The 18,502-nt window shown below is 34.9% G+C and overlaps 1 protein-coding gene across 3 annotated transcripts in view; it reads right to left on the bottom strand.

Moving 5' to 3' along the window:
* LOC123718691 (abnormal cell migration protein 10) overlaps positions 1 to 18,502 on the bottom strand; it is a 59,089-nt gene that overhangs the window by 29,999 nt on the left and 10,588 nt on the right. Inside the window, exon 1 of one of the 3 annotated variants that reach the window (XM_045675408.1) lies at positions 15,831 to 15,904. The exons of the other annotated variants lie outside the window; for them this stretch is intronic. The gene's annotated coding sequence lies outside the window, so the exon portion shown is untranslated. Of the gene's footprint in view, positions 1 to 15,830; positions 15,905 to 18,502 lie in introns of those variants that run through there. 3 annotated transcript variants of the gene reach the window in all.

Genomic DNA, 18,502 nt, shown 5'->3' on the forward strand with positions numbered 1-18,502 from the left:
GTTGTTGTAGAAAAGCAAAGTTTTGAGTGCCCCATCCAGGAAATAATCATGACCTGTGAATAATCGGGTGATTCACCAGGGGGTCCTGGTATGCTAATTATTAAGAGGTACTGTTAGTGAGGTTGTAGGAGCCAATATTCAGATGAATGTGCTCAACCGATTTTGAAAATTCTTTTACCAATAGAACGTCATTATGTGTGACTTTCGTGGTAGTGGGTATGCAAAGTATATGGGAGAAAACACGGAACGAAAACGTTTCTTACGAACGCTGCCTTATAATAACATCAGATTGAGTTCCAAGGAAACGTCGTAGAGCTTAATAATGCCTACACAATAATATGTCTAACTTATATATCTTTATGTATTAAGAAAAACACTTTTTGAACGGATTAAAGCTATGTATTATTATTAAAACTTATAACATAATTTTAACAAAAGACAATACTATCTTTATGTATATAATTCTACTGTACGTGTGTATGTCACTGAACTCCTCTCTTAAATGGCTGGACCGATTTGAATGATTTTATTGTGTTATGCGTTATTATGCGTTTGGATGGCGCCCTGGATGGTCAAATCAGCCCGGCAGATGGCGCTGCGGTCTGTTCTTTCATACTTTGTTTAATATCCTAGTTGCTTGAAATATCATGCAGGACAACTTCTGGCGGGTCTGTATATATATATATATATATATATATATATATATATATATATATATATATATATATATATGTATTAGTATTCTGTGTGTGTTTGTAATTACACTCCTCCAAAAACTCTTGAAATTGTTGTATTTAAGGAAACATCCGCAGCGCCTATCTGTATGTCCGATTGCGATAAACTCAGAAACTACTGCACGGAGCTTATTGCAGTTTTCACTTATGCTTAGAATGATACACGTGGAAGATTTAGGTACATAACTTGCAAAGCCTTGCCAGTCAAAATATAATAAGTACATTAGTATGTTAATTTTTTTTTAAGTTTCAAAGTTTTATCGTTCCTTTTAATTGCATCTAAAGCACTATATTTACCTTCGATTCATCTACTTGATATTCATTTGGACAGACAGTGATAACAATGGTACTATATCGTCAAGCTTCAGGGATGTTCGGATAGTCTAAAACAAAAGACTGCTTCATGTGAAAAGCTCTTTGCTGGCAACTACAGGAAATTTGAAAGCTGAAGCGCAGATTATAAGAATGCATAACAAGCTTATTTGATGTTCAAATCAAATTACAAATAACATTGTTAATGCAATTCTCGCTTTATGCTCACGCCGTTGAACTGACGTAGTTCTGGGAAGATATTTTTTTCATCTTCTACGAAATGGGAAGCATTTAAAATAATTGTTCTCTTAAGGTAATAATTAGATGCTCTTATTACTATGTAGATTAAGAATATTGCAAATACTGTACAGAGTACATTCTATAATGGATATAGAGATATATAAAGAATATCGAAACGGTTGTTACGCTAAGAGGTTAACAATAAATAACTTAATATATTATTTAGTAACAGTATTAAAATTATTAGTTGTATTACTCAAACAGTACTACTATATTTTTACTTATTTTCTTTTAGAATAAGGGTTTCATTTTAAATCTATTCTAAACAAAAAATCAGCAATTACCTTGACGAATATAAATTCTTTGGCTTCATTTTCGGCAAATTAAGAATAAACGGTCTTAAACGTTTAAATGTTAACAAACTTGAAATTACATTAATTCGTCCTTATAACGTTGAAATAAAGCGCATTTTAATTTACCAAACCCATGAGCTTAATTCGGTCTTGAGGTGTTTAGGCGTTTACAAACGGAAATAACTTACCCACGCTTCACCTACATAGTGTTATATTGCGTAGTGCTCTAGGCAACTAAGGTATTTAATTACACAACACCTCAAAGAGAAAACAGGACTCGGGATATGTTCTAAAGGGCTTGATATGATTACACTGAGATTTAACAAGATAATGTCTGCATTTTGAAACAAATTCTACGGTAGCTAATCCACTTAGAAGCTACGATACACAATTCACGTTATAAATTCAAAAACACGATTTTACCATACAAAATAGAACTTATATTTCAGGTCACGTAGGATTTTTAATTCCACAGATACCTGGTATCAACTTGTATCAGTTACCAAATTATACCTTCTCAACTAGTCGCTTGATAAACGTGTTACAAAGAAATAGAACTAGTTTTAGGTGGAGATATCATCCACTTAGATCAATGCTAGAATTTACGGTAGACACTGACCACTCCTACGTTTTGTATTTAACGAAACATTTTTGTACATATTGTATAACAGGCAACACTGCCAGAAAGCTTGCAAGTGCGATTAAGAATGGAGAAAGATACGTAGGGGTACGTTTCTTGGGTATTTAGCAAGGTACTTTGGAACAAAATAAAAGCCTTTTATTTCAAATACTTTACACTTAACCACATTTATATATGTATCAACTTATTCTTTTTAGATTTAGATCTGTGTGCTCTTTTTTGGTACAGACCTTTTCAAAATTCCGACATTTCTGACTGCACTTTCCCACTCTCTGCCATGTACCACCTGCCGAAATTGTCTTCCCCTTTTGCGTTTATTGTACTTTGGGCACCAGTTTAATTAAATTAAATATTTTTTTTTAATTTCTTGCCCCACTTTTCTTCTCTTCTCCATGCTATGTGTCTCGCCCATTTCTACTTAAGTTTATTTATTTTCATTGTGACATCTGCTACCTTTGTTGTTTTCTTAATATACATCTACATATTTTTTTCTTTTCTATCCTCCCCATTTATACATAATTACATCGATATTTGCCTCACATGTAGGTTGTTATGCTGCGCTTTAGTGGGCGCCCAAGCCTGAGATCCATATGTTTGTACAGGTAATTACACAAGTATTTAAAAGCTTCCTTTTAATTGCCATGCTCGCCACCGAACATGTTTTTATTTCTCTAAGGACCCAAAGCTCTTCCATGCTTTTGCCATGGTTAGGTGTTTTTATTATTGACCAACCTATAGATTAAATTAATATAAAATCGGTAAGTGCAACAGAATGAAACAGCAAAGTTCACGATAATTTTTTGCTTTAACGGTTAACTGTTTAAGCTATTTGATAGATGTTTAGGGTTTAATAATGGTGGAATGAGAACACTATGCACTCAGGATTATATCTTGTAATAACACAAACATTTATCACACACAACAATAAATACATAACTCTGCTGATGGCACCATCCTCCCACCCAAATTGAGGCTGTCTCAAATCAGATGTATGTATTTAACAATGAATACGTTGTTAGTATATATGAAAGCTTTTTCATATGTCATGAGCTTATCAGTGCCGTGCGTGACACGGAAGTCACGCCGCGTGAGAAAACATGTATAGGCTAATTCGATTCGTGTCACAGTCGGCATCCTTCCGCCGCAAGCATTTTGCTAACGTGACAGGAATGCAAGAAGCATAGGGGTCAAAATACTTAAGGTCAATCCTATCGGCTATTTAGAGGATACAATATAAAAATAATAACAATAAAAGCCTTTATTGCTGTATTTTTTATAATAGTACATAAGAAACGTGAAATACTAAAAATGTAAAATTGTATATTGTGGTTCTTTTGCCAATGTATCAGTGTGCCGAGCGGTGGCAAGCTTTTATTAATAAAAATAACATATAATTAAATTGTATTTTTCATTTTTAATTTAACCTTAACAAAACTACGAGTCGTATATGCTACGAGGGATTGAATATAGTGAAAATATCCAATGTGGATTATTTAAAACTCCTTATAACCTTTATAAAGTTTACATTAAAATTATTGAGCCTCGATTATGTCATCGGAATATGAGTCCTTCATATGAATTACTTTGACTACATACACGAGCGCACAACAACAAGCTATGTTAAGACGCTGTTCTCGGACGTCCTGTATCAATCGTGATACGGATTTGTTTCGTTTCCAATGGAAATCCTATGTTTTTCCACTAAGCCTATTTTCATTAAACTGTCACGTCATCACTCACCATCCATTCATTAGGCGGCTTGCAGAGCTGCCAATCTCAATTGCCAACTGTTTTTGTACTATGTTTTATACTAACCACTAAGTGCTAGGGAATACAATCTCGAGTCGAGATCGCTAATTCGAGATCTCGTGGCATTAAGAATTACAATCTGGCGCAATCTTGGTATTTTCGAGATATCAGGTTTAAACGGGAGAACCAAATGTTTAAATCGATTAAAACTGCTAAGATGTGTTTATGAGGTTAACTGAGAGACGACATTATTTTAAAGAAACCTATTATTTATTAACTGTTTATAATAAATTGCGAAACACATTTATTAGTTTTAATACAAGCCTTCGCAGTGCTGGACTTATTTCCGATATTGCTTCTATCACTAGATATTTAGATGTAATTTTGGAAATAACCTCTTAAGGTTCGAGAGTGCTATCTGATAAACGTCTACTTATGTCAGTCGCTATGAACCCGACATATGAAAATACTCTCTTAGACTAAACACTGGTTGGCACCAGCGTGAGTAAGCTGTATAAAATATATATAATAAGCGAACAGTAAACAGCTACCTTTTGCCCAAACTCATATAGATTTGTGTCTTTTTTATTAGTGACTAATAGATTTAATTTAAACACGTGAAGGACTTTTAGCTGCAATCAGATTCTCTTCTTATTCCTTTTGAAGAGTTGTGTTGGTTTTTTTATAAGAACGTCAATTCAAATCCTCTCCAAACATTAAAAGAGACAATCCATCTTAGCTTTCTGTTACAGTGCGAATGTCACTACTGGCAAGTTGTAGGCGATTGAAAGGGTATCTAACGATATAATCCTTTGATTATATTTCAATTTTATCCCGTACGTTAAATATATTTACAACAGGAAATTTTCTTCAACTGTAATCTTATAATAAAAGGCATTTTCATTATTAAAATGCTATGGTTGCATTTCATCGAAGAGATTAACTTTTCTGATACTTCTGCCACCTAATCTCGTTAATCCTACAAGATCTTATCATATTACGCTTGGGTATTGATATTGAAGCCAAGTCAAGTCCAAGTCCTCGCAGGATCGGGATCTCGCGAGGTCGGGACTACATTAAGTGCCTAACAGATGTAAACAACATTGTATCCTAGGTCCAACTAGAGGAAAGTTGTTATTCAAACAAAATAAAATTAAAAGTTATGAAATCTTAAACTGTATAGGTATATCATCATAGCGAATATCTCTCCTGCCCATTGTGTACTCAATATCCTCGTTGACAGTTATCCCTATCACATGGCTAACACATCTCGCGTTAACTAAATCGAGATCGCACAATATCAGTGGATTAACATTGTCAATACATACATACATATAGCTCTAAGTATATTTGGTTATCTGTCTGATATATTAATTAAGATGTGCAGGCAACCAAATGGCTATTTGCGGTTCTGTTAATGGGATAAATGGGATTCTACCTATACAAGTAGTATGCGGAGTAGTCATTATTGATACTACTATTAAAATTGTAGTAGACCTATCTGCTGAATTTTATATGAAATGGCAAAGGTAAGTCGGCTAACGTGATAGAACTAACAGTTAAATGTGGCTTCTGATTTTCAGATTAATTATCGGCTTATGCATTGCATAAACAGTGGCTAGTAGTTCTATGTTTTAACCACTAATCCACGGAAAACGTTTAAATTTAACATCTGAGTAGTATCTGAGTAGAGTGGGAAAGATAGTCCACATTATATATTTACCTTGACCTTTTAAATAGTTTACACAATTTCCTATAAGGTTATGGAAATGAAATGAAGTACCATCTTTTTAAGAGCAGTGATCGTAGGTTCTATCTCAGTGTACCAATGTATGTAACACTCGAAAGGTGAAGGAAAACATTGTAAGGGAACCAGCACAGAGGGCTGATCACCTGCCAATTAGAAAAAACCAATCGAAAACGAAACAGATACAGATATCTCAATCCTTATCTTTATATCTATAAATTTGCTCATTCGTAATCCATCGCTAGACTTAACGCAAATGGTAAAGCCTACCTGTCTGTCCTTATATTGCTAACAATTGCATTTCCTATGCGACGTTGACTTATGAATTGTGTTGCCTGTCGAGACAGACGTTATAGGGAGCTGTAGGTTTGACTTGATTACAATACGAATGATAGAGATGCAAAATAAAAAAAGGGCAACGGGCAGCCTTCTCGGGCGACGCTTTACCAATTTTCGTTCAAGGTTCTAAGTATATACTAAAGAAAATATTTTATTAATAGCGATTTCGAAGATAATTATAATTATAAAGGTGTATAACATCTTTTCCGCAATTAGATGGCGCCGCGATAATTTCTGTTCCACGCATTCCAGGACTAGGTTGGGACTAATTCTTCGGGGCTGAAACAGCCTCTGCACAAGGGCACAAGATTGTCTGTCGCGCCAAGGACAAACAGATGTTTATTAAGGAGACTGTGGCCCGTAATTGTAAGTATAACATGTGTAAAAAAAATACGTTTATCGTGGAGATAGATATTTATCCTCATTTGTGGGGAGAACTTAAGCGTCGAACTGTCAAGACGAAGATTGAAGTTAAAAATAAACGCACGCAGGTAGTTACGTTCCAAAGACTTAAGGAAACTGGGTCGTATGTAAAATCATATTTGCACATTATGTTGATGAAACCCACTATTAAAATCACACCCATTATATAAACAGGGTCACAGATATAGGCTGAATCCAGGATGCTTGTACGAGTTTACGCCTTACTAACCTTATCAACCAACGATCAACAACTGAAAATCTCTCTCAAATATTAGTGTTCTCACAAATATTGAACAAAACTGTCACAAACATTCACCGGAAGTTCATTTCCCGTGTTACATAGCGGAAGACTCCTTCGGTGCCTTAAACTTTCCTTTGACTGCAACTTAATTAAAACGAATCATGACACAACAACACATTATACTGTAGCAATATATAAGTCTTATATATATCCATATAATATACATATCTAATATACCTCATATTAACTCGATCCATTGATATTTGTAAATACAAAGGATTCTCGTTTTTTTATATAAAAGGATGGTTCCGCCGCCCATGGACAGTCACATTGCCAGAAGGCTCGCAAGGGCGTTGCCGGATTTTTAAGAATTGGTACGCTCTTTTCTTTTCCTTAGACGAATTTCTTCAGAAATACTACAGTGGACAGCTGGTTTCACGTAGTAGTGATGCGCAGAAAAAAACTGGTGGAATTTTGTATTCCAGCTTGACGTCCAAAAATAACGCTAGTTAGAAAATAATATTTCCCATATTTATGATAATTATAGTATGATAAGGAAAACCTCCACCTTTGGTAAGAAAATATAATCGTAAAATCCTTGACTCGTCAAACGTGCTCTAGAAATCGAAGTGCGACGAAGCGTTCTAATTAGGACGTAGGAGTCATATATTTTTATTTCATCTTTTAGAGGTGAAAAATTCTTTTGAGGATTAAATAATCTGTGCTCAGAGCTCAGAGAGATGGTGGGAACCTAATATAATCAAAAGCCTAATGACTCCGCTGCAGTGGCCTAAAGATAATGGGAATGGAGTGTCCAGAAAGCATATCTGGACACCAAACGATCCCCCAACTAGATAGCGCCAAAAACACGCCGTGGACTAGCGCTAACTCCTGTGTTTTATTTTATTATTGATATTTAATTACACGGGACAAACAATGTGGAGGCTCACCTTATGTTAAGTGATACAGCCACCCATGGACAGTCACATTGCAAGAGGGCTCGCAAGTACGTTGCCGGCCTGATTGGTTAGCGACCGCACAAGACCATCGCAAGTCTCCATTTTGTCTCAGAGGCCAAGACTACCTTTGGGTTCGCCAGTGGAGTAAATGTACGGTGTTAAAATATCTCATGGTATTAACGTACCGTACGCAATAATAGCTCCACTCGTCATAAATAAAATTAAAAGAAGTATCATATATAGACTTCGCTTGTCAATGCACACCGTTGTCAAATATTTTGCATATATTGTCTCAAAAGAGATCTGCAATTCTCTCTTATATGGATTGGTAGAATAATTTGTGCAACAACTACACTTCGAATAAACCTCTGCTTTGGCTTCGAAGCCAGTTGAAAATATTGAAACTAAGCAGAACATCTTTTATAATTACAAAGTTAATCGAATTACTAAATAAATTGGTTATCTTAGTTTAAATATGAATACATGAATACTGGATCAGAAAGAGTACTCTTTGCATAGGTTTGGTTTGGTTAAGCATGCAATCAGCGATTTAATAAAGGTCTTGGGGTCCTTCAAGAAAAGAGTTCACCAATTCCTAAAAAGCAGGCAACGCACTCGCGAGCCCTCTAGAATTGAAAGCGTTCGTGGGCGGCGGTGTCACTATCAGGTGAGTCACCTACAAGACTGCCCCCTGATCTATAAAAAAAAACGTAGAAGAAAAACATCGGCAAAAAACCGCCTTATAAGACCAAAAATCTATGACATGCGCCAACACACACTTGACCATCGCAGCGGATGCTTCTGTAAGACAATATGAGTAGCTAATGACGCATTCAAAGTATGAAATCTCAGACTATAAATCTTTTTCAATATTTCATCTGGAAAATAGGCCGTAAGCAGACTAGCTCTTGCGTAACGGGATCGCTATTAGTCCGACAGCTTGACATACTTATGAAGACTTAATGAGCTAAATCAATTTTTCTCATCGGTTCAAATTCACAGCCCACGCTAGTTAGTCGCTTTACTAATAGTCCCAATTTATTTGTAAGCGACACCAATTAGGCAACACTGTACACAAAAACATTGACGAACTGCACTCAGTCTCCTCATTAATTTGTCTTTAATTATTATTCGTTATAATCATGAAGAGAGTATAGCTTAGTATTCGACTATCTACCCTGAGGTCGTAGCTTCGAACCCCGGCTGTTCTCCAATAGAGTTTCCGTTGTGCAGTTTAACACTGAAGGACAACATAGTGAGGAAACTGATCCTTTAGACCCAAAAGTTGGATGGCGTGTGTCAGATATATACTGATCGTCTATTAGCCTAGTAGAAAATGGCATTGTTAATAATGGTGATTTTTTTTATAGATGTACGACGAGATAGTAGTCTAAAGTCAAAGTCAGTAGGTAAAACAATGTACACTTATGAACGTCAATAAAAAATAAATATACATTAAATGCTTCTAATTTTACATTTACTGCCAGTTCTCAAATCAAAATCGTAGAACGGAAAAGAAGAACTGTACTAACTAAACTCTCCGCCACTCTTTTTAATCGCCAAGTTTTTTTTGTATTACACAACGTTTGTAAGGAGTTGCAACCATTACACCATGTTGGTAACATAATTATGATTACTAGGAATTGTAGGTCAGAGCAGGTTCATTCTGTATATAATTGAGATATAATAAAAAAAAACATTGTAACCAGTAACAAAGGAAGGCTCGAATTACCAGTGGTAGCGACAAAGCTAACCTCCACAGAGTACTGAGAATCATTACACTGTAAGTAGATTATGATATCATTCATTAAAGAGTTGGCTAATAAAAAACAGGGCAGCCATATTTCTATGTTTACATGACTAAATTTGACGTTTTTAAAGAACTATAATTTCTAAATATAAATATTCGAACATAGCTCCTGTCTCTTATTAACCAGTTGCGCTTGCACAATTGTAATAATATAGTTAATTTCAATGCCAATCGACGCAGACTTATCATGATACAAAGGTCACACACATTCCTCTGTTCATTCTAATTGCAGTTGATAGATGTAGATGTTTACGTCTACAATATAATTTAATTATAATGATAAAACTCGATTAACGTATAAATATTATCTTAGATGTGTTTTTTTGGGTATTCTATAATCAGCAGTTAGTTACATATTTAATTATTTATGGATTGGCTCGCAATTCAAATAAATTTTATTTGATTGCGTCTTAATTAAAATTCAGTCAATTGTTAGGACACGATATCTTACAAACTTCGCATAGCCATGGAAAAAACTGTCATCCAACCCCTAAAGTATTTTTATTATGTCTAGATTAAAATGAGAGGTATTTAAATAAAAATAGTGGCGCTACAACCAAGGAGACGATACTATGTACTAGGTAGGTTATTTTATGATTTCGCTGCCAATGGCTACGCATGCTGTGAGGTTCGCGAGTGAATTGCCAGTGTTTAAGGAAACAGTAAACTCCTTGCTTGAAGTACGATTCTTACGGAATTACCTCGACGGGCAGCTGGTTTCACATAGTATATACGAATGATACGGGCGATGGCTGCATCTTTGATGGAAGAAAATAGGTATAAAAATAATATCCGGTGCGCTTTAAATAGAAAAATTCTAAAAGTGTCGCATAGATTTTTCGCCTTTTCAGTGTAACATAACAGGATTATTCAGTGCGAAAATCGTTTAGCGGATAACAAGGTAGGGAGCAACTAAGCGCGCCCTAATAGGTAGAAGTAATCTGATCAACGACCGACTAACATATTGTCCTGTTTTGTGTACAGTACTTTAAAGCAGCACTGTAAATACTTTTTTTAGTTTTTTATTAGAAAAAAACGCCAGCGAAAAACCTTAACTACTGCCATGGACGCTAAATTAACCATAGAGTGGTTTTTTTGTTGTTGAAGAAGCCTGATTTCACGGATTCTACGACAGTACCATACGACGAGATAGCTATTATCATTAATTTTATTGGATTTATAACTTATAAACACACAATATTCTCTAAATCTACCTTTTTTATGTAAAGAGAGGAAAATGGACTAGAGGCTCACCCGATGTTATGTGCCCATAGACACTCACATTTCCAAAAAGTTCGCAAGTATGTTCCCGGCCTTTTCAGAATTGGTACGCTCGTTTCTTGAAGGCCCCTACGTCGAATGGGTTCGGAAATACTTCTAGATTTAAAAAGGTTTTATTGATTGTACACGACTCTATATTTTTTTTTGTTGCGGTAATGACGAACAAGTAGTTTACAAATACATAAAGGAATTGGATTTAGTTAATAATATTATATAATTCGCTTATTACTAATATACATATCAATAAGCGTATCGCTGTATTCGTAAAGATTGTATTTTGTTTTTATTAAGCTACATAGATGTGAACAATCAACAAACCATCCGCGCTTCAACCCTAAATGGATCTTGGTATCATTTTTTTTAATTTTTCCGTGCCAGACGTCGTCCTCCACTATTTAACCAGAAATTTACGGACCGACCAAATGGCCGCCTTCATGCAGAAATTGAGTCCACACTACATACATGCATACTAAGCGGCTAAGGCTGTTTTCATCGCGATGTCTTTCCCCGAAAGACGTATTAAATGCGAACATAGAGACACAGTCACAACCGGGATTCAAACGCACGATCTGCCTGCGAGTCGCATGATTATATAACACTTTATAACGGTATATATCATGGAATATGGTAGAATATCAACGAGTATATAGGTCAGTACCTTTCCCAGCCAATCTAATACCCATTACCTATAAAGCGAAGCCATACTTAGTAGATTACACTGTTAGTAGAATGTTTCTAGGTTTGATACTTTGGCCTACTTTGCCTTTAGGTGAAGAAAACTTTAACTGCGAATGTACATAATTTACATGATTAATTTGGAGGGCTTTACATCGAGGTCTGCGACTAACTTTTTACGAGAAATGTAAAGAGCCGTATTAGTAAAGGATTTCGATGTTTTCTTTGCGTAAGTGCCTACAGCATTACATTGTTTAAACGTTACTGGGGGCAAGTTTTTAAATGTCAATTTTATTAGCACTTTTTATTTTTATTGAGAGTATTCTCAACCCTGCGGTCGTTTGAACCTCGTCTTTGCAATTATAGACTATTAAATAGTCTATTAAATTTGTTAGAACCCTCAAATCGACGACGTGTGGTCAGGCACAGAAGGCTATAAAACTAATGATGAAATAAACAGACAATCTGAGTCTAACACTTGTACTCTTCACTCCCAAAAGCGACAGCAATTGCGATATTGACTTCAATGTATTAGTTTTGCGGCGTTGATATGCCACGTCACACTTGTAGTTAATATTCAATTATATTATTTACGCAAATAAAGGGTCGTTCATTATTTTATGATCATGTGCAAATTTCGATACTTGAAAGCTTCGACCTAATAGTTTAAAATGTGATGTAGGCGTCTAATAATTGTGACACTTCCGAACAGTTATGTGCCCGCATGTACACATGATTGAATAAGGATCGTGACTGGCTACACATGAGTGCGTGCGGTGTTTTCAAACGCACTAAAAGGGCCGTCTGATCGATGCCGATAAGGGTGAGAACACAACAGTAGCGGACAACGAACAAACAAACACAATTTACACTATTTCTTCAAAGAGCCAACATGAGACACAATCCAATACAGACAATCAGCAATGATAGAGACATCTGAAAAGGCTTAGAAGAGGCCTTCACCCAAGGGGTCCATATCCAAAGACGACTAACATTTATCTATAATTACACCTAAAAACATTTCAAATGAAATTTAAGGATATTGAAATAAAAATGAAAATTTATTTTTATTCATATAATCAAAAAAATTGTATGACACCTTCGCGTAGAAGTCCTCATACTACTTATAGACATTCGAAAATTCCCAAAACACATGTATCTTTGTCTAAAGAAGTATTTCAACACAAATGAAACAATTTTCCTCATTATGGGCGTGTTTTGAAAATAAGCCTTATTAACGCACGCACCCGCTGTAGTTGTAACCATGTCCAGCATAGCGGGCCGTAATGGTGGAGACGACTGTAGGGCTGGCGACTGCATTCAGCCGCTATAAATAGAGAGCTTTTAATAGAATTACCGAGCACGCATTTAGCTAAAATCGTTAGACCAGTTAAGGGATAAGTAAGCTAAACATTACAATCAAAACTAGTACACCTTAGCGACGAATACATCGGCAATTCTTTCTCTTTAACGTAATAAATCACCGGAATACGGTTTAAATAAAACTACACTAATATTGTAGAAAGTTAAAAAGACAAACAAATCAATTTCAGCTTTTTAACAAGAGGAACGCAAACACTAAATAGGTTCTTTATATTATTTAGTTCACATATGTATCTATAGAGTCCGTTGTAAGTAATCCTGGGGTATGGGACAGATACAGATCTATGTACGTTTCATTATTGATTTCTTTTTAGCAAGAAGCCTACTCACTACTAGCCTAACACTGCTTGTTGGTATTATTATATTATTTATTAAATCTGGCTGTAGTTTATCATATATAAGCCAGCCAGAAAATGCCATAATGCCGAGCAATCAATGCAAGCAATGGGTAAGTGTCGAAATCCCTGGAAACAAGAAAACCAATTAGCAATACAAGTGGCAGTAACTATCACAACCATAATACAATATGCAAAATGTCGAATATGAAGCGTCACCAGACAATACAATAAATCAGTGAAATTGATGAACCATAGCGATGGCCTTGCTGCACGGCAAAAACCTAAATACTTCCAGAGGTATTAAGCGAGGGTCCCACGAAAAAACTGGTATGGCCGATCCCGAAACATGGAATGCTTGTGTCTGCCACCAGATGCAACTTAGAGCAACAAGTTAGAATCAGTTTTCTGTAGAAGAATAATAATTTTAAAGCTCGTAAACAGACGGGACAGGCGGACAGACCGAGTCGCCACTGAGTAAATTTTATCGAATGAATGGCTCCCCACGAAACCCGCAGAGGATTTTTCGGTCAAAGTAACTCATTGAATGAAAAAATTGCTACAGCCGGGTTCGATCAGTCTTTCAGATCAGATCAGAACTCAGTGCGATAATCGCACGCTTAACCACTCAGCACACTCAATATTTATATTTACTTCATATTCTGTAATCTTATTAAATCAAACTCAATCATATATTAAAATGAATATTCATAACGATCGTTGCTTATTCGTATCTGAGCTCATCCTTATCTATTATTATCATATTTCTTAGAATATAATAATATTGACATGAATATATCTGAATCATCTAGAGTAATATTATATCTGCGACCATTTTTGTATTCAGTTATTTATTTATTTACACTACAGCATTTATTAACAACATTATTGCAATATACAATAATGAGCAGTGTTGGCCTAGTAGCTTCAGGGTGCGACTCTCATCCCTGAGGTCATAGGTTCGATTCCTAGCTGTGCAGCAATGGGAAGGGAAAAGCTTCGTTTGGAAACCGGCTCGCCTTAGACCTCATGAGGTCGACGGCGTGTATCAGGCACAGGAGGCTGATCACCTACTTGCCTATTAGATTTACAAATGATCACGAAACAGATACAGAAAACTGAATCCCAGACCTATTATATTTTGTTTTTAATAAAAATAATGTGGATGAAGGATTTTACAGCAATCATAATTTAAAACATATAATTGTATGTCTCCTAATGGAGATATTTTTTTTATTTATTTGTAAAACAAATCTAAATTTATTTAGGTATTTATAAAGGTAATAGAGGTTAAAAGCAGTTTGCCTGAGAACATTGCTAAATGTGCATTATGTACGAAAATAGTTTGAAGTCGATGGTGGTAATGACTTGCGACAACTTATTATAAGTTCAATGTCGTAGTGTTATATCAGTAAGGATCAAGAAGGGTCAAGAAACAGGTCGTGTACCAGTCCACCCACGTTGACTCAAACCTCAACTTTCATTATGTGACAAACCCACGCATATAGCATGAACCATAAGGGACCCCTATTAATGTCAGAGTATAAGATCGTCTTTAAAGTATTTTTTCCATGCTCCTATTGGTAATGCTGATGCTGATGTTAAATAGCAAGCCTTCCTCGATGGTTAATCCAGCAGGGTTGGCTTTGTGGCTTCAGTGTGCACTCATCTCGTAGTAGGTTCGAACCCCGGCTGTGGGAATCCGGCTTGCCTTAGACTCAGACGGTGAGTACTAACACCTATTTGCCAATTAGATTTACAATTGATCATGCAACAGATTCAGAAATCTGATGCCCAGACCTAAAAAGGTTGTAGCGCCACTGATTTGTTTTGGTTTTGATGGACAATCAATTTTTTTTTCTTAAAACTAGTTGTTTCTAAGTTAAGTTTAGGAAAACTCTTTAGTCTTGTAGTATAGGAAATATTGGCATTAACAGTACATAAATAAAAACAATTGTCAACTGGAATAAATAGTATATAATTAAAATAAGTTAAAAATTCGATACAATGAGCTATGTGATAATGTATTTAAATGCGATGTACCTACGTTCCTACCCCTTTATGGATAGGTCTAAATATGGAATAAAGCTTGAATATATATAACGGTATTGGCAGGTTAATAGATAAGTACTAATTTGTATTCTCTATTCGACAAAAATTTAGACATAATGTTTCTTTCCAATGAGATGTTTTGAATTTTTGTAACGAAGAAACTCAATTTTCTGGGTCGATTTCAATGCTACAAGATTTAAAAAAAAACAGCCTAGCGACTGTTATATATACCTTCTTTGGTAGCATAGCATAGCTAGCATTCGGTTATTTCTAAGCACAACTCGTTCCTTATCTATAATAATTTATTCCAACGTTAAGATGAATTTTATAATATAAGAAATATATTTTAAAATAACTAGATTACGATAAAAACGTTTTTTCATTTATTTTCGTTTCCTTTCATCTACAGACAACCCTTGCCTGCATCCTAGATATAAATTTTTGTTACTATTAATAATTTGCGATAAATAAATTATGTGTCAAATAAATATCTTGAAATGTAATATTTATTCTAAATTTAAAAGCTAATACTCAGCTGTATTAAAAATAGTACCTACCGAAGAACACAAACACACTTCACTAGAAAATGTAATTACGACATAAACAGGTAACGAAGACGACCATTCGTGGCCCTAGGTAATTCGCAACTAAACGGGGCTGAGGGCGCTTAATCTCAATACAATAGGTATTAGTTTCTCATAGAAGATATATGTATAATCTGCATTGTCTTGCAAGGATAGTAATAATAATATATCGTATCATTAATTTATCTCGGTAACTATTCTAGAAAGTCATACTCATAAGTTGTACTTTGATAGAGCCAGAACAGACGAATCAAGAGGTATAACAGTTATAGATAAAATCAATAAAACAGTACATTTAAGAGATATCCAAACAATAGCTCATAACGTGATTAATATATAATAAAAATGAAATTGAAAGGATGTGTAGTGTGTACCCTTAACAAAGTACCAATAGTTGCTATCATTTTGTCCACTATCGCATTCTTTCCAATACAGTTACGAACCTATCAAATTGTTAGACCTCCTGAAAGCCATTTATATCATCCCTCAAAAAGTGTTAATATTAAATACGGCAAGAATAACCCGCAAATTTCTTCAAGATATTAAAAAAAACGGTGTTCACTGGGCTTAGGCATAATCATTAATCGACCCTGAGCCAAATTAAACAGTGGTCAAACATAATAAACCTTTATTCATGACAGAAATATGGTTATGACAAGATTAATCTAACGCTAGATCAGCTAGATCCACACTAGGCAGCCCGGTGTTGTGCGTAACTAGATTACAAATATTCCATGGTACAGGTGCACGTATACAAGATTTTTTTTAAGAAAAAGTAGTTCTACTATTACATATATTCAAACAAAATTCGTATAAGAACTTAAGTATGCATGTATGAGTATGTGAATGGATGTGTGTACGTATAATACACTCTTTATTTAAGAGTGTGGCTCAGAGCTAGATATGTCTGTGTTAGTTGGGAACCTCAGAGTCATGCCAAAATATAGAAATTTAAAAATGTCTGTATTGGTAAGGCCAGAGTCGAGACTACGCGCTTATTATGAAGTCATATGACGGTGATTCTTTGCCTCACATTTCTGTAGCAAATTTATTAATCATTATTCTGTTATCTTTGAATATTGTTTGAGTCATATATAAAGAATATTTAAGTGGAACTGCATAAATACTATCTTTACCCATCAATGGAGATTCCATTGTCCTGAAATCCTAAATACGGTGACATTTCACCCTAGAACTAAAGTTCTCGTTACCGCCCAACCAACGACGTTTTGATTACGACTACTTTTGCCTCAATAATGCAATATAAAGCTGTTGTATACTAACTATAAGCTGTCGGCAAGTAAATAAAGATTATTATTATTATTTAACTAGTACTTTCATTTTATATTACAATTCATCTTAACGTCTCCCAAACCGAATACAAAATGTGAAAATCCCATACATATTCTGCCTAATTTGTGATCAGATTTTTGTATGTCAGTTTTGTAACTTAATTTATGTCAAACAATAATGTTTGGTACACTGTCAATTTCAACATCAGCATCCACAATGGGACATAGATTGCAATTTCTCGACCACTGTACTAAGACTCAAAGGGTGAGATTCAGGATCAAGACTTGGCGATAAGCAATGTAGTCTATATGTTGTTTTGTATTGGATTTCGACATACGTGAATAATGCGATAAGCCTCATCGCTGAATGACCAAGCTTTTAGGCGAGTCTAGGTTTGCACTAGTAGGCAAAGCTCTAAAGCTAATGTGTGCTAGTGATCAATTGTATTATAGAAGGGTCCATATTGTCTTAAAGCACTTTATTTTATGGTGTGGCGGGTTTTCATGACCATTTTATGTTTTAAAGGTATAAATTGTCATAACGATATAATAATTATTAAAAATATATATAATTTTGTACACTATAATCTAACAGAAAAGGAAACTCTGACAGAACAATTATAAATTATCTATGATTAATATTATCTATAATTTTTAAAAGTCAATCAACTGACTAGTATGATGTACCTATTCTTATTCTTAGAAACATTTTGTTTATTATTTTAATCGGTTTAAATTGCACGTTATGTCTTGGATTATATAATAACAAACTAATATTTCACTCCTCATTTCGAAATTTGTAAACAGAAATAAATGTTTACACAACCTCATGAACTTATCAAAAGTCTAATTTAGTGGAAAGTTCATAACAAGTTGTCAGCTTCAGGATAAACAACAAATTGACGAACTGAAGCATTACCAATATTGGAAAGTTTTATCAACTTTTCAGGACCGACGCAATGTTCGTATAAAAATAAAACCAGCGGGGTTTGCTATGGTTTCTGAATTTCTTTGTTTATTCACCATTTTTTCATAATATCATGAACAACATTCTGTGCCCGACTCGCCTTTGCGTTAGATTTCAGACATGCGATATCGAGCGAGTGTTAATAACATGCCCACGTTGTATATACGTATACAACAAAGACTGACACGTCCGCGACGCAGTATTTTATAACAAAAATCCAGCCACAAGGGTGGAATCTTTATCTTTCTCTAAAACCCCCGAAAGGTTCCATTAGGGAATTTTAATCAAAAAGTTTTCAATTAAAGGACCCAGGATGTGTGGACCCATTATTATCAATGGTATCATTAGTCATCTTATAGAAAAGAGCTCCAAATTGACTCCATCGT

This window comes from Pieris brassicae, chromosome Z, assembly GCF_905147105.1.
Source record: "Pieris brassicae chromosome Z, ilPieBrab1.1, whole genome shotgun sequence".
NCBI lineage: Eukaryota > Metazoa > Arthropoda > Insecta > Lepidoptera > Pieridae > Pieris > Pieris brassicae.